Genomic DNA, 16,298 nt, shown 5'->3' with positions numbered 1-16,298 from the left:
AGTTATTTAACTTCTCATCACAGTTTCCTCATAAATAAAACATGGATATCAAATATCTATTTCAAAGTTTTACTGTTGGTGTTAAGTAAATTAATGTATATCAGATAGTCAGCACATAGTAGGCCAATATGGAAACGTTTAGGACTTCTAGGAGTATTTTTTTAAATGTTTATTTTTGAGAAAGAGAGAGAGAGAGAGAATGAATGGGCAGGAGAGAGGCAGAAAGAGAGGAAGAGAGAGAATCCCAAGCAGGCTCCAAACTATCAGTGCAGAGCCCAATGTGGAGCTTGAACACATGAACCATGAGATCATGACCTGAGCCAAAATCAAGAGTCAGATGCTCAACCTACTGAGCCACCCAGGTGCCCCATGACTTGTAGGAGTATTAATGGAAGAGCTGTGCATAAGGTGAAAGATAAGCATGAAAGAACAAACTGTTAACCTAGCATGAGGGAAAGGGGTGTTCTCTACAGCTCATGGAACACCTGAACTGGACTGGAAAGATGTCTAAAAATCATTTACTGAAAGATGTCCTATAACTTTATTCCTCCATTTCACTTTTTAGCATCCAGATTTTTCTCTGAGAACCACTCTTTCCTCAAAGTGTGTATGCTCCCTCCCATGAAGACCTGTTTACTGCTGATCGTCAGTCATCCTATTACCCCAACATGAGCCTCCCAGATATTGGACTGGACACTGCAGAAAACAGAGAAGAGAGATGGCATGAAAGCAGGCCATTGATAATGCCAGCGTCCATTGGTTCAATCAAATATGGATCCTGTCAACCTCTTGACTTTCCAATCTGTGAACCAATACATCAGCTTCCTTGTTAAAGCCCATTTAAGCTGAGTTTTCTGTTACTTACCATGGATCCCCTCCTAACTGCAGGGACTTCTAGACAGGAGGGCTGCATGTGCAAAGGCTCACAGAGAGAAAGGAGAGATCATGATGGGTTTAGAAATATTACATTGAGAAATGAGGCCAGAAGGTGGGTCAGTGCCAGCCTTTCAAGGGCATTGACTTCCATTTTAATGAGTTTGGACTCTAGCCTGTAGGCAGTGGGGAGCAACAGCTTTTGAGCAGAGAAGTGACATGATCAGATTTGCATTTTAGAAATATGACTCTGGCTGTGAAGTTGAGTTTGGATAGGAGTAGGAAAGTCTAAAAGCAAAGAAAAGAGTTAAGAGATGACTATGATGGAATGAAATAAAGATAACTATAGAAGGGATAGAGGGGCAAGGGCCTGGCATCATTTTCTTTCTATATCCACCTTATTATTACATACTTACTTTTATGGATTCTCCTTGGCTTTTAATTCTGGGCTCACAGATGCCTCCCCAGTCACATCGGCAGACTGGCAGCCAGGGGACTCCTGCCCTCCAGGTGTGCTGCAGAGCCTTCAGAATCCAAAACATGAGGCTGAAGAGCCTTCTAATGTTTAATATTCCCTTGCTGTACTCATTCCTACATCATGGTTGTGCTCTTCAGCTGGACGTTAACAAATGGTACCAAAACTCCATGATGATCACAGACCCCAGATGAGGAAGCCATTTTAGATATCCTCTGAACTCATAGATGAGTCCCCAGCTTTTTCCCTTTCCGAGCAAGAGATACCTCAGCAGGGAGTACCAAAATACCGCCATAAAATTCATGTCTATTGCCTTTTTTTCCCCATATCAGAAAACCTCCAACTAGTTATCATGGAGTTAATTTTGCTTCCCACTCTTCTGAGATCTTTTCAATAAAAGAATGTTGGAATTGTATGGGAGCAGAGATAAACAGTTGGGAATTTGGTTTCTAAGTATATACTTAAAAAAAAAAAGAAAAAAACAACAACAACACAGGTCTTCATGTCCAGTTCTCTGGCACTATGCTTTCATTTGCTGCATGCAATTTGGTGCAAGTCTGAATGGTCAATTAAACATCTGCTAATAGGACCAGGGAAGAGTTATAACTTCACGGTTCCATGAGTACATACCATCTAGACTAGTTTTGCTAGTGTCCTGCTGAACTACAAAGTTGTAGCTAGAATCACATGGGGGGAACCTCCAGGGATTTAGGCCAGAAAAGGCCATTTCCAATCTTCTACATCCTCCACCACCACCATTCCTATGCTTTGCCATGGATGGATGGGACAGTAATATAATTTTAAATGTCAAAATTATAAGTACTGGAAAAGACCTTAAAAATTATCTACTCTATACTTATTAGCTAATGACTTCAGTTGCTTTGGCTGAGGCTAAAGATAACAGAAACCACATCCCAAAGTGTGTGGCTAGAACCCATCACTGGGGACCTGCAATAATGGGGGTGTCTCAGTTCCCCATCTGTAAGATGGAAGTGATTATAGTATATACTTCTAAAGGCTGTTTGAGGATTAAGTAAATTAATATATTTTAAGCACATATATTAAGTGCCAAAATAAGTGTTACCTATTATGATGTGGCTTTTTGGAGACTCAGGTTTGCTGTGAAGTTACAGTGGGGATGGGCTGGCTGGCTGAATGCTCAACTGCTAGAACAAAGGCAAGCTTGCTGCACTGGGCAATAGGCACATAAGAGTTTGCCAGAGCAGGGGCACCTGGGTGGCTCAGTCAGTTAAGTCTCTGACTCCATTTCAGCTCAGGTCATGATTCCGGGGTGGTGGGATTAAGCCTCATGTGGGGCTCTGCGCTGAGCGTGGAGCCTGCTTAAGATTCTCTCTCTCTCTCTCTCTCTCTCTCTCTCTCTCTCTGTCTCTTCCTTTGCCCCTGTCCCCCATCACATACACACACACACACACACACACTCTCTCTCTCTCTCAAATAAAATGAAATGAAACGAAATAAAATAAAATAAAATAAAATAAAATAAAATAAAATAAAATAAAATAAAATAAAAAAGAGTTTGTCAGAGTAAAGGAAGAATGAGTAGTTCCTAGGAATTCATGTGGCTACACACAAGAGAGACCTGCATGGAATGGTCTTAGATCATGTCCAAAAGAGATGAGCAGATCTAAGCAGAGAGCCGCTGGAGATACTGCTGGACTCCCAGGACTGGAGGAAAGGAGTAAGAGTCAGCTAAAACAGAGACATAGTCACCTTGTCTATGAAATTGCAGGTGAGGCCCATGGTGATGGAAGGACATCAAATAACCCTTGAAAGCATCACAGAAGAGTCACTTGTGAACATCTGACAACTTCAGAAAAAGTCAATGATAAAATCAACAACGTAGTGTCAGCTAATAAATGTCTTTCTCCCTTTACTCTCTTCTCTCATTTTCCTGGACATTGGGTTTGGGGGAAGCCATCAGAAACTTTGAATTGCGGAGCGCCTGGGTGGCTCAGTAGGTTAAGCGTCCGACTTCAGCTCAGGTCATGATCTCACTGTTCGTGAGCTCGAGCCCCGCGTCGGGCTCTGTGCTGGGAACTCGGAGCCTGAAGCCTGCTTTGGATTCTGTGTCTCCCTCTCTCTCTCTGCACCTCCCCTCCCCTGCTCTCTCTCTTTCTCTCTCTCTCTCTCCTTCAAAAATAATAAATAAACATTAAAAAAATTAAAAAAAAAAAGCTTTGAATTGCAAATTGCGGAAGAGGGAAAAAAGGCTGGGAAAGGGATGAGGTCAGTCTAACACCTTCTGACCAAAGGTTTCAGTTTCTCTTTCTTTCTTTCTTTCTTTCTTTCTTTCTTTCTTTCTTTCTTTCTTTCTTTCTTTCTTTCTTTCCTTCTTTCTTTCAGAGCAGTCTGAGCTGGAGGAGAGAGAGAAGCTTTCATTTCAATTGAAATATACTTTTACATGGGACTACACATTTTAATTACTGAATTGAAGCAGTGTTTTGTGACTCACAGGGACAAGAAAAAACTCTTTGTATACTGAAGGATGATGAGAAAAACCAAGAATCCGGCAGAAGTTCCTGGCAAAACTAGCAGCATGAGAACAGTTTTAAAGGGACAAAGAAGACAGAGTAGGATTACTTTGTGATTGCGAACTGTGAGTTGTGCCTGTACAACATAATAGATACACAATTAGCAAATATTTATCGAATGCTACTACATGCCAGGCACTGCACGGGATATAGCAATGAACAAAGACAAATCTTTACTATCTTGGAAATTAGATTCTGCAGGGGAAAATGGATGACAAACCAATAAAGAATTGATTGCATAAATAGTAGGTCTGGGCTGGGGTAAGGGCTAGTAAGAAAACATGGGATAAAATAAATGAGGAGGGGGAAACACGACAGTGGCCTCTCAAGGAAGTTCTTTTCTCATTATTTCTATTTTTTCAGTACACTTGGAAGTGACTTCTCTGGGGGGGAGTGAGGAGGAGGCAGGGGGTGCTGGAATTTTAAAGGGAAGATATGAAATTCTCACCTAGAATCATGGGAGAGAAAACAGATTGGGAATGGTAGGAAGATTGTCAGGCAGGTTCAAAGACCCTCCTGAGAGCCGTGGTAATGGTTTTGAGTGACGTGGATGAGCCCCCATTTGTGTATGGCTTTTTTTTTTTTTTCCATCTAAGTTCAAGTACCCTGGTGCAGGCACAGAGAAAGTGGAAAATTAAGTTAATCAGGGAATCACGATGAAGGAAGAGAGAGGAAGGGATTTTAGCCTATTTGCAAGGAGCCATGGAGTCCAAGTTGGGTATGGAACGAGATGAGAACAAGAGAAGAGTGAGTGCTGGCAATGAGGTTTATAGACCCTGTGGGGTTATTAATGTTGAGTCAGGACACAAGAGTGAGTGAGCTGTACAAAATGGGGGTGTGGTATGAAGTGAAGATAATTCAAATGGAGATTAGGTTATGGTGATGAAAAAGTTCAGGAAATGTCTGGAGGACTGGTTGGCTGATGTTGAGTAGACAGCATCATGGAGGGAGGAAATCAAGAAGCTTCCCACCAAGAGGCCAGAGTGATAAAAGAAGGGTTCCCATGGATATTACAGCTCGCCAAGAATCGTGACAGAATTAATACTAGAGAGTAATAATGAGCCAGGTGCTACATTTAGTAAGAAATGAGGAGTGACTAAGGGCTAGATTAAGAAGGAGGATGGTACTGGTAGGTATAGTCTAATTGAGTTAAGTTCCAAGCTGGTAGTTTCAGTGAAAGAGACAATGATCTAGAAATGACTAGGACGTACAAGGATGGCACCCTACCTCTAGGTTCAGTGTATAAGGCATAAGGGAAAGAAAGAAACCATTAGTTAAGAGAGCTTAAGCCATCTAGCGTCTTCGGCACAAAGCTAGATTTCAGTTAGAGTAAGTCAGAGAAACGGAAAGGAATGGTGATAAAGGGAGAGTTTTACTGACAACGGACCATACTTTCTAGAAGGCTCATGGTGAGGAATGGGAGATGGGGGTGAGAGAAGACAGTGTGAAGAACTCTAGGGTGATGAAGGATGACCTGGGAGTTGGGGCATCTAGCGTTGACTGACATCAATATGAAAGTCAGATAAATTCAGTTCGTCCCGATGTTCTGGTTTAGGCTGATTATGGTGGTAAGGATGCTGCACAGGAAGGAGTGGGGGTCTTGCTTGGATAACTCAGTGCTCTGGGTGGTGCCATGGCCAAAAAGAGTGTGATACAATGGAATACTACGTGGCAATGAGAAAGAATGAAATATGGCCTTTTGTAGCAACGTGATGGAACTGGAGAGTGTTCTGCTAAGTGAAATAAGTCATACAGAGAAAGATACCATATGTTTTCACTCTTGTGTGGATCCTGAGAAACTTACCAGAAAGAAGGCCAAGGGGGAGGGGAAGGAAAAGAAAAGTTAGAGAAGGAGGGAGGAAAACCATAAGAGACTCTTAAATACAGAGAACAAACTGAGGGTTGATGTGGGGTGGGGGAGAGGGGAAGGTGGGTGATGGGCACTGAGGAGGGCACCTGTTGGGGTGAGCACTGGGTGTTGTATGGAAACCAATTTGACAATAAATTTCATATTAAAAAAATAGGCAAAAAAAAGTGTGATAATTTAATCACATGAGGCTGAGCTGCCAGAGTGGACTCTGACAGATAGGAAGCAAATCAGTTTATATATATATATATATATATATATATATATATATATACCCTGATCTATTACAATGTCTGCCTGGTCTCTTAGGGTGAGGAAGGACTGAGGGTAGGTCAATGAGGTCAGCCATGGACACATGAGGGAGAAGGGATTGACAAGTTGTAAGTTGGCAAACTTTCATTTTCACATTTTTGAAAACAGAAATACTAACAGTAAGCAGTTTGCTCAAAATCACAGCTATTTAATGAGCAAATCAGAGCCACTCTACCGGGAATACACGAAAACCCTATTTAGGTAGCTCTCATCATCAAATAAATGTGATTTTGTACTTAGGTTCAGAAAGTTAGTAATAGAGCTACTGAGTCCTGGCTTTGCCCCCAACTGTCTGTGTAACAATGGGCAATTTATTGGGCTTTGTGTCAGTTTGGGGTCCCTAAGAAGCAGACACTGAGGTGGGGTTAGCTGTGCCGGGGGATCTACTGGAGGCAGATGTCTGTGACAGATAAAGTAACGAGGCGGTGAAGAAGGTGGGTGGAGGGGGGAGTGAAATACAAGGCTGACGTGGGAAAGAAGAAAGGAAAGTGCAGTGAAGTTTGCCATTCAGTCGAAAGCAGAGATGCCTGCCAGGTGAATCCAGAGCTGGGCAGGGGCAGACAGCCCTGGGGGCCCTGCAGTGCTCCATCACTGACTGGGAACAACTCACAGAGATCACAGAGAGCAGGGCACTGGGGCATAAATACCGTGTTCGGGGGACTGGGGGAGAGGAGCCAGCAGTTTGGCGGCTGGAGGCTGTCAGCCGGCCACCTTCCTTGCAGCCAGCACTCTTGAAGCGAGGCCTGAGTGGCGTACCTCCATGGCCACCCCAGATCTGGTCTCATTTACAATTTAAAAACTCTTAAAATTGAGGTGAATTTCACCTAGCATGTAATTAACCATTTTAAAGTGTATAATTTAGCGGTATTTAGTACATTCACAATGTTGTGCAACCATCACCTCTATCTCATTCCAAAACGTTTTCATCCCCCACAAAGGAGACCCTGTACCTATTAAACGGTTTCTCCCCATTTCCCCTCCCTCCTAGTCCCTGGCAACGACTAATGTACTTTCTGTCTTTATGGGTTTTCTCATTATGGGCATTTTATACAAATGGAATCATACAATATGTGATGTTTTGTATCCAGTTTGTTTAGCATAATGTTTTTGGAGCATGTGTTAGTACTTTGTACATTTTTATGGCTGAATAATATTCCATTATACGGTTACACCACATTTTGTTTATCCATTTATTGATTGATGGAAATCTGGGTTATTTCCAAAAACTGTTTTGAGTAATGCTGCTATAGCCATTTGTGTGCATAGATTCGTTTCCGTATCCATGTTCAAGTCTATGGGGTATATATCTAGTAGTGAAATTCCTGGGTTATAAGGTAATTCATGTTTAGCTTTTTCATGAACCACCAAACTGCTTTCCCAGCTCATAAGTCTCACTCCTGTCATCTATGAAATGGGGTACACAAAAGACCCCACCTCCTAGGATTGTTGTAGAGAGTCAAGGAGAAAATGCTTGTGGAACATTGAGCACACAACAGAAGTAAATGCTTCCCAATGATACTTGTTATTTGTAATGGATACTGAAGTAAACTTACTTCATATATTTATATATGTATATGTATGTATGTATGTATGTATATATATGTATATGTGTGTACATATACATATGTACATATATACATATATATATATATATATATATATATATATATAATAGCTTCATGGATATATTTTTTCTAAATACTGAAGATGTGACGTTAAGAATATTCTTTACTCTTGGGCACCTGGGTGGCTCAGTGGGTTAAGAGTCCCATTCTTGGTTTCGGCTCAGGTCGTGATCTCCCAGTTCATGAGTTCAAACCCTGCATTGAGCTCTGCACTGACAGTGCGTAGCCTGCTTGGGATTTTCTCTTCTCTGTCTCCCTCTCTCTACCCTTCCCTTGCTTGTGCTCTCTCTCTCTCTCTCAAAAATAAGTAAATTGATTTAAAAAAAAAAGACTACTCTCAAAGACAAATCGAACCTGTTTTGACTTGGCTTACTGCAGTTTGTGAAAACAAAGAGCCGTCAGGATTAAAAGCATGATTGTAGCTTGTGTCTGTGGGTTTCTACTGGGGATGTTTGTGGGACCTTCTCTCATTAGTGACCACACTCTCTGCAAATAATTCCTTCCCAGCAGGGCCATCCTTGAAATACCATTTTAGTTTCTTATGCTAGTCACTGCCTCTCACATGTCACCAAATTTGGGCAAACTCTTGCAGACTCTCATTTTGACACCTATTTTTTTAAGGGAGCAGGGAAAGGAGATTTAAAAAATATCAGTCATCATTGGGCAGGGAGAGAGAGAAAGAGAATAGAAGCCTAATTGTTCCACAAGTGGCTTGGGGAGAGCAGGGGAATGGAGTCACTCACAGTGAGATTTCCTGGTGACTGGTGTGGTTTACTGAGGAATGTAGTCTGGTTTCTTTGCAGGTATTGAAAATGCTTAAAACAATACCAAAAGTATCTCACCTTGTTCCTGACCTCTCAGAACCTTTGCCTCAGTCACAGTGATTACCGATACTATGACAATGTAAGTCATGACTCCTCTGGTGGACAATTTTCCTTGCTTGTTTACTTATGGAGTTGTTGTGTCCCAATCAATGTTTGGCATATAGAAGGTGCTCCACGAATAGTTTTTAAACAAACGTCTCCATTGACGGCTGCCATCGCCTCTCCTTGGCATCTGTCACTTACCGGGAGTTTGTTTCGAGTAGTCATGAAGTACGTGAGCTGTGGTTTTGGACTCGGTGGGTTTGAATTCTGGAACTACCACTTAGGAGTTGTGTGATTTGGGGCAGTTTGCTCAGGGTACAAAGGAAGATAATATTAGTCTCTCTTAAGAGATGCGGGGAATAAATGAGATACGTGCTGTGATGTGCTTGAAAAACGCATGGTACATAAGTTAGATCAGTAGATGCTAGTTACGAACATATAGTCTGTCTGGCCTAACTGGCTTTTGTTATCTCTCCTCGTAGAAATTCATGATTCTTGGGGCGCCTGGGTGGCTCAGTCGGTTAAGTGTCCGACTTCAGCTCAGGTCACGATCTCGAGGTCCATGAGTTCGAGCCCCGCGTCGGGCTCTGGGCTGATGGCTCAGAGCCTGGAGCCTGCTTCCGATTCTGGGTCTCCCTCTCTCTCTGCCCCTCCCCCGTTCATGCTCTGTCTCTCTCTGTTTCAAAAATAAATACACGTTAATAAAAAAAAAAAAAGAAATTCATGATTCTTGAGAGCAGTGACTGTTTTTTATTTTTATTTATTTAAAACAAAATTAAGTTCATTTATTTATTTTGAGAGAGAGAGAGAGAGAGAGAGAGAGAGCAGGGCTGGGGTACACAGACAGAGGGAGAGAGAAAATCCCAAGCAGGGTCTGCACTGTCTGCACAGAGCTTGATATGGGCTCGAACTCACGAACTGTGAGATCATGCCCTGAGCCAAGAGTGGATGCTTAACTGACTGAGCAGTGACTGTTTTTTAGATATATTTGGTACCTGCAAAGCAAATACACACAGGTACATTCAAATCCTATTTGACCAATAGATAGATGTGTGACTCTATTGCTAGAAATGGGTTGTAGAAAGTGGTGATGTATAAATCCTGATTTTGCACAAGCCAAAAAGTTTTCAAAAATGTATATGGAGATAAAAGGAAACATTTGGGCAAAGAGCAGGAATGTTTTAGTAAAATAATCTCCATGAAGGTTGGGTCATGTTCTTCAGCACTAAGAATGATGCTGGGCATAGGGTAGGCATTTCATACATTCTGATGGAATGGAAGAATATAATTATCACTAAGAAATGCCAGAAATACAGCCTATGTTAATTTCAGTCTCACAAGACTATGTAAGATACAATTGTCCCTGAATTTGTTAAGAACTGAATTTGGTTGCAAGTTGTTGAAATCTGACTGTAAATGATAAGGTGTAATTTTAGCACCTCACGTAATCAGGAGTCCAGTGTCACTGGCTATAGTTGAGATGTTGTTTGTTCAGGACCAAGATATCTGCAAGTCTGTCTGCTTTTCCTTGTGTCTCCATAGTGGTTGCTGCAGCTCCAACCATCACATCCTTGTTTTAAGTGGGAAAGTAACAAGAACAAGAACACTTTTTCTGCCTAGAGTAGCCCCATTTAAAGAGATTTCCTTGAAAATGTCTTTAAGACATTCTATTTCCATCCCATTGACTACCACTATTTGCAAGCAAATGGAGGAAAGGGCTCATTCTGCTCCTACTTCTTGCTTTTTTTCTTCCTCTTCTGTCTCTTATTTTTCCTCCATCTTCACCCTTTCATCATCTTCCTCTTTCTTCTTACCTGGGCACTTTGTTGCCCCCAACAAAAACAATGTTCTGTTGTTAAGGAGGAAGGTGAGACCAGTTACAGACTAAGTATTAGCAGTGTCTGTTATGGTCCCCATGTTATAGGTAGGAAACTGAAGCCCAGTCCTATAGAGATCCTTACTGTTTTTACTGTGGCTTTTGAGGATTTTATCACATTGTGCCATGACCTCAAGAAGCTCCAGGAAGTGTAGAGGTCTAATAACCTGTGGGGAATAGTCTACTGTAACTTCCTTTTTCTGTTTCACAATTTCCTTGCTATCCTACCTGCATTTCTTTAAGGCACATGAAACTATTTTGAGGGCAAAAAAAAGGTGCAAATGAGCAACAACATACATATTCATAAGTTTTTCCAAATGTATAGATGCATAACGAGGATATGGATTTTATGTGATTAGCTTGCATTACAGACAGAGATGAATTAGGAGTCCATCCTACCTCCCTGAAACCAAAATCTAGCCTTTACTCTCTCTTGCAGGAATTCTCAACCCTGGTTGCACACTAGAATCTGCCAGGAGCTTTACAAAAAACTCAATGCTCAGGTCATGCCCCAGACAAATTTTAAATCAGAATCTCTGAAGGTTGAACCCAGGCATCGGTATTTTTAAACCTCCCCCAAATGATCTTAACGCACATACACAGTTGAGAACCACTACTCTTCAACTTCTCTTAAGAAAAATAAAGTGTAGAGTTCTCTAAAAAGAGGACTTTTTTAAAAATTATTTTAACATATCCCAGTGATTTTCTCAATTTTTTCTCAACTGCTTCATTTTCTCCTAGTGAGACCACCAATAGGTCAAACAGATGAAAACAACTTCCTTCCTTGAAGAGGGTACCTGGTGGTGGTGGAGTCAGGCTCCCCTTCTTTCTCACCCTCCAGCACACCCCATCTCTTGTGGATGGACCCTGTGGACACCCACAGGACAATGGTTGACTTACTTCAAAACAAGCCTGTAGAGTAAAAATTTTTTTTAACCATTCAATAGACAATCTGACCATTACAGTAACATGCAGGACTGGGGAAAGCCTCACTCCTGGGGGTGATTGTAGTGTCTTTTCTTCCTACCTAGATTATCTTCAATTTCCATCCCTTTCCCTGTGGTTGTTCAGAGGACAAGTTGCTGAAAATAGCTCTAGGATCAACAATAGAAACATACAAATATTAGGAAGGTTATGCTTTCTCTCACCTCATGGGGTCTCATGTTTGTGTGTGTGTGTGTGTGTGTGTGTGTGTGTGTGTGTCTTTAGCCCCCATACCTTCAGGGGTATAGCTAATCATGTAGACTCATAAAGCAGAGTGCTCAAACTCAAATGTCTATAGAGGCCAGGCAGAAAGCTGAGCTTCCATGTTTAGGTGGATCCTGTGGAGAATTGGAGTGCATACATCCTTCCTAAAGGCATTTGTATTAAAAAAACAAAAAAATTCTAAACTTGGTGTTGGCCAGCCGACAGTACATACACACATATTTTCTGGACATAAGGAATTCTATTGAGGTATCTGGTGAGGTAGAATTTATTTTATTTTACCTAATTTTATATTTTAGCGATAGAGGTTGTGTGTTGCTTTGCTAGGTGAACCCAGCCTGTCAGTTTAGAGCATCGTGTTACAAAAAAAAACCAACAGGCTCAAAATGGAGTCACTTTTGCTAAGTCCCAGTAAAACTTAATACCTAACCTAATTGCAGTTTCAGCCTCTCCCAGGAGTGGAATTTTAAGCCAATCAGTCTGGAATTTCCTGGTCAGCACTAATGTGGTAATCTGCCTGACAAGACCCCCTGCCTTCTCCTAAGGGAAGATAACCTTGCCTGAAATAATCCGCTCTTTTAACTTCCTTGTCCTACCCTCCCTCTGCCTGTAAAAACCTTCCATTTTGTACAACTCCTTGGAGCTCCCTTCTATTTGCTAGATGGTATGCTGCCTGATTCATGAATCCTTGAATCAAGCCAATTAGATCTTTAAATTTATTGGGAAAACTGAAAAAACTCAGTTGAGTCTTTCTAACAATTGTACTTCCGAGACAGAGTTATTGAGTTTTGCAATTGTAAGATGAATGTGGATGCATTTAGTATGGGACCAGATCATACTGGCCAAAGTTGCTGCTCCTAAGCCACTTGGAATGAAGATTTGATTGCATAAGAGTTAGGGACAGGCAAATCTGCACAGGGACCAGATTATCTCTAGAAGAACAGGATACACTTCAAATCTCTTTGATGGATTGAGATGGTTCCAACTGACTGGTAGGAAAGAACTCTAAGGTCCCAAAAGGGACCATATTTTCCAAGGGAGAAGAGGATGGACGAGTCACAGAGACCATCTGACACCGAGGTATCACCAGGCAGGATCCCCGATTTCTCTCCTTTACTGACATTCTGAAGCAGAACTGACACCTTTACTTGAGTAGAGCCCTCTAAACTGGACACTGCGGTGTAGGAGAGCCTCGAGACTTGCTAACACAGGCACAGAGGTATTTTAACAGTTAATTGGAATTGTGATGATATGTGTACCTTGAAATTGGTGAAGCAGAACCAGCTGATGTCAGAACAAAGTTTCTTAATGAAACGAAGACATGTATTGCAAATGCGCTCCCTTATGACAAACACTAGACAGGTATCGCACGATTTGACTTAAGTCCTTATTATTGCAGAGCTTGGAGTTCAGGAGTGTGGATGAGGGGATAAAGCTGGAGCCGATGGTGCGGTGGTTTGCACGGACAGGCTGTTAAATCAAATACTCAAATAACTACAACGCAAGGCGGAATGAAAACAGTCTCAGTGACACATTCATGACATGCCATGGATGCTCAATGGAAGAAGAGAGCCCATGTGGTTAGACACAGATTCCCAGCATTTGAAATAGCCTCTATAGTTTTTTTTTTTTTTTTTTCCCCATCATGTAACAAGCTGGCAGGGAGGCGTGCGAAGTTAAGGGGGTAAGAAGAGGTGTGGAACAATCTGGTGGACATTTGCAAAGGGGAGTCAGCAAGGAGTGACTGTCTGAGTAGATTAATAATACCACATGTTTTCTTTCCTGAGTTTAGAGCCAACCGAGAAGGAGATGCTTTGCAACTAAGCTGATTGGAGGTACAGCGTGGGTGTCTGTGTCTCAGCTGAATTCCATAAGACTTGCTTTTAGAGTGAAACATAGCCACCGAGTAGAAGGTGAAGGGAGCAGCTTCAGTCCTACTGTTACTTACAGAGTGGCAGAAATGCATCTTAAAGAGAGGTCAGCATTTTTACTCTAATTGAAGTTTCATCGTGGACATCCATGGACAGGAAGATGGGGGTCCTTTCCCAAACCTTTTCCAAACTCCTTACCCCCCAAACAAAGGAGCATTTAGACCTTCATCACTCAACAGTACTCAAAGAACTCAAAGAATCCTCTGTTGCTCTCTCCCTTCCTTTCATTTTTACTAAAGTAGACCTTTAGTATTTATCTGTGGTTCATCATGGCATCTTCTAAAATCTCCGGTTTCTACAATGACAATATCTGAATAGGAGACTTGTTTTCTCTTCAATTCCATGTCAGTAGGTGTTTCCAAGTGCTTAGAAGCACAAAGCAAGTTATCACCTTGTTCTTCTCACACTAAAGTTTTATTTCTCACTTGAGGATCATTTCCCTCAAAGAAACAGGTTTTATCACTCACTGGAGTAACTGTGTACACAAGATGAATAGAGAACAACAAAGCTATGTGAAGATGCTAATCTTGGGGAGTTCGCTAGACTCACGTACCAAATGAACAAGTGAACGGGGCAATCCAAATTTGTAGAAGGGTCTCGAGCTCATTCCCAGACATGTGAAACTCCAGTCAAGTCTATGAGTTCCTAATAGTCGATGACATAGCATTCACCTCCATGAATTATAAGTGAGGATTCATGTCTCTTTCTCTCCAACTGGACCTCAAGTCCCATGACTTCTTCAAAAAAGATTAAGTCCCAAATACTATGGCCTATCATATGCACCCAATAAATATTTGTCAAATGACTGAATGAATGGTCATTTATCAAGCTGCATAGTGTTCATCTTGAGTATGTCACATGTGACACTTCTCGGACCAGGTCATTTAAAGAAATGCCCATGTGGCAGAGCAACATCCTAGCTCTAATCAAGTGTGTATTTATTGTATGTCTGCGGTGCAGGCAGTAAGTACATAGGAGTTCGTGGACAGTGACAGTCCTATTATCTGTGTTTTCAAGTATAAATGAAGTTTGCCACGTTGTACTTACTGTCAACATGACTGGGCTACAAAATTCCTATAGTGGTTTTATCACTCAGTAGCTCTAAGCCTCTGAAGAGTCCTGTGTGCTATTATTTTATAGAGAATTAGGAAGTGTGATAGAAAAGATATGCCTCATTGTTTCCTTGTCAGAGTCCTAGGAAAAAACTAAATAATGTCCTATTGGGATCTCAACGGAATGCTCACAGTTCCCTGGGCAGGTCAATAATAGAATTGGGCTCTACAGTCTGGGTCCATAGAAGATTGTCTAATTGAGTATTAGAGGATGCCAGACTATGAGTTAGGGAAATAAGGGTCTGTATTAATTTTCTAGGGTTGTTATAACTGGGTGACTTAAGATAACAGGAGTGTCTTCTTATAATTCTAGAGGTGTCGGCAGGCTTGGTTTCTTCTGGAAACACTGAGAAAGAATGTGTTCTGTGCCTCTCTCCTAGCTTCAGGTGGCTGCTGGAAATCTTGGCTTACAGACACATCACTTCAATCTTTGCCCCCATGAGTGTGCCCAACTTCCTCCATTCTTTTTTTTTTTTTTAAACTATGTTTATTTATTTTGAGAGAGACAGAGACAGCGTGACTGAGGGAGGGGCAGAAAGAATGGAAGAGAGAATCCCAAGCAGGCTCCGTGCTGTCAACACAGAGCCTGACAGCCTGATGCGGGGCTTGAAGTCACGAAACCATGAGATCATGACCTGAGTTGAAACCAAGAGTCGGACATTTAACTGACTGAGCCACCCAGGTGCCCCTAAATTCCTCCGTTCTTAAAAGGGTACCAGTCATGAGATTAGGGCCCACCCAAATCCAGTATGACCTTACCTTCACTTGATTACATCTGCAAAAACCCTGTTTCCAAAAAAGGTCATATTCTGAAGTTCCAGGTGGAACTTAGATATTTGGAGGACACTATTCAGCCCGGTATGGGGCCCAAGAAGCTAGAAGAGAATAACATCCAAACAATGGGCTCCAGGTTTAGGGTACGGGGTCTGTGATAAAGAACTAGGAAGTCAAAGCCAGGCAGAAGAGAGTAAACACAAGCCCCTCTGTAGGAAGGGGTTGGCAGGGGTTGCTCATGGATCCTGTGATCATCTCGAATAGAAACTCTTCTTTCCTGTTAGCTTTGGTGGATCTCTCAGGGCCCCTACACCCTTCGTGATGTCCCTGGACTGTGTTGCTTTGACACAGATGTACAATTAAGCATATTTGCTTTTCCCAGAAAAATTCATGGACACAAACTTACGAGTGATCACTGTACAATTTCCTGACGATTTCATAGAGGAAGGCTTTATGTTTGCACCCCACATCAAACAATTTAAAATTCACAGCACACAGTTTTTCTCTCTTCAAACATTGTTACTGACAGTTGATCTCTCTTGCCTTCTTCTCTTCCCATTCTAGAATCTATCTGTAATTCCTCTCTGGGTTATAAATTGTGATTCATAACAATTGAGTTCTCTCCCTCTGGCTCCTACTCTAAATGCACACATTTGTTCATCCAAATAGTCTCCAGAACAAAAACCCTCTTATTATCATTACCTAACCTTTTCAGAAGGCAGTCAGGTTTAGCGAAGCAAATACTGGCTTTTCATTGTGCCCCTAAACTAGAAGCTGAGCTATTTTGATGACCCGAATATTTCTTTTCATGTCCACATCCTCTACGGCA

The 16,298-nt window shown here is 41.7% G+C and overlaps 1 long non-coding RNA gene across 1 annotated transcript; it reads right to left on the bottom strand.

Moving 5' to 3' along the window:
• Positions 1-1,297: 1,297 nt before the first annotated feature.
• LOC122237766 lies at positions 1,298-16,002 on the bottom strand. Its single transcript, XR_006216398.1, has 3 exons — positions 15,876-16,002; positions 11,244-11,358; positions 1,298-1,397 (listed from the first exon to the last, which is right to left on the bottom strand). It is a non-coding gene; the product is annotated as an uncharacterized LOC122237766 (long non-coding RNA).
• Between the last annotated feature and the right edge of the window lie 296 nt (positions 16,003-16,298).

The sequence above is a fragment of the Panthera tigris genome, chromosome B1, assembly GCF_018350195.1.
Source record: "Panthera tigris isolate Pti1 chromosome B1, P.tigris_Pti1_mat1.1, whole genome shotgun sequence".
Lineage (NCBI taxonomy): Eukaryota > Metazoa > Chordata > Mammalia > Carnivora > Felidae > Panthera > Panthera tigris.
This window is presented reverse-complemented; position numbering and strand designations above follow the sequence as displayed.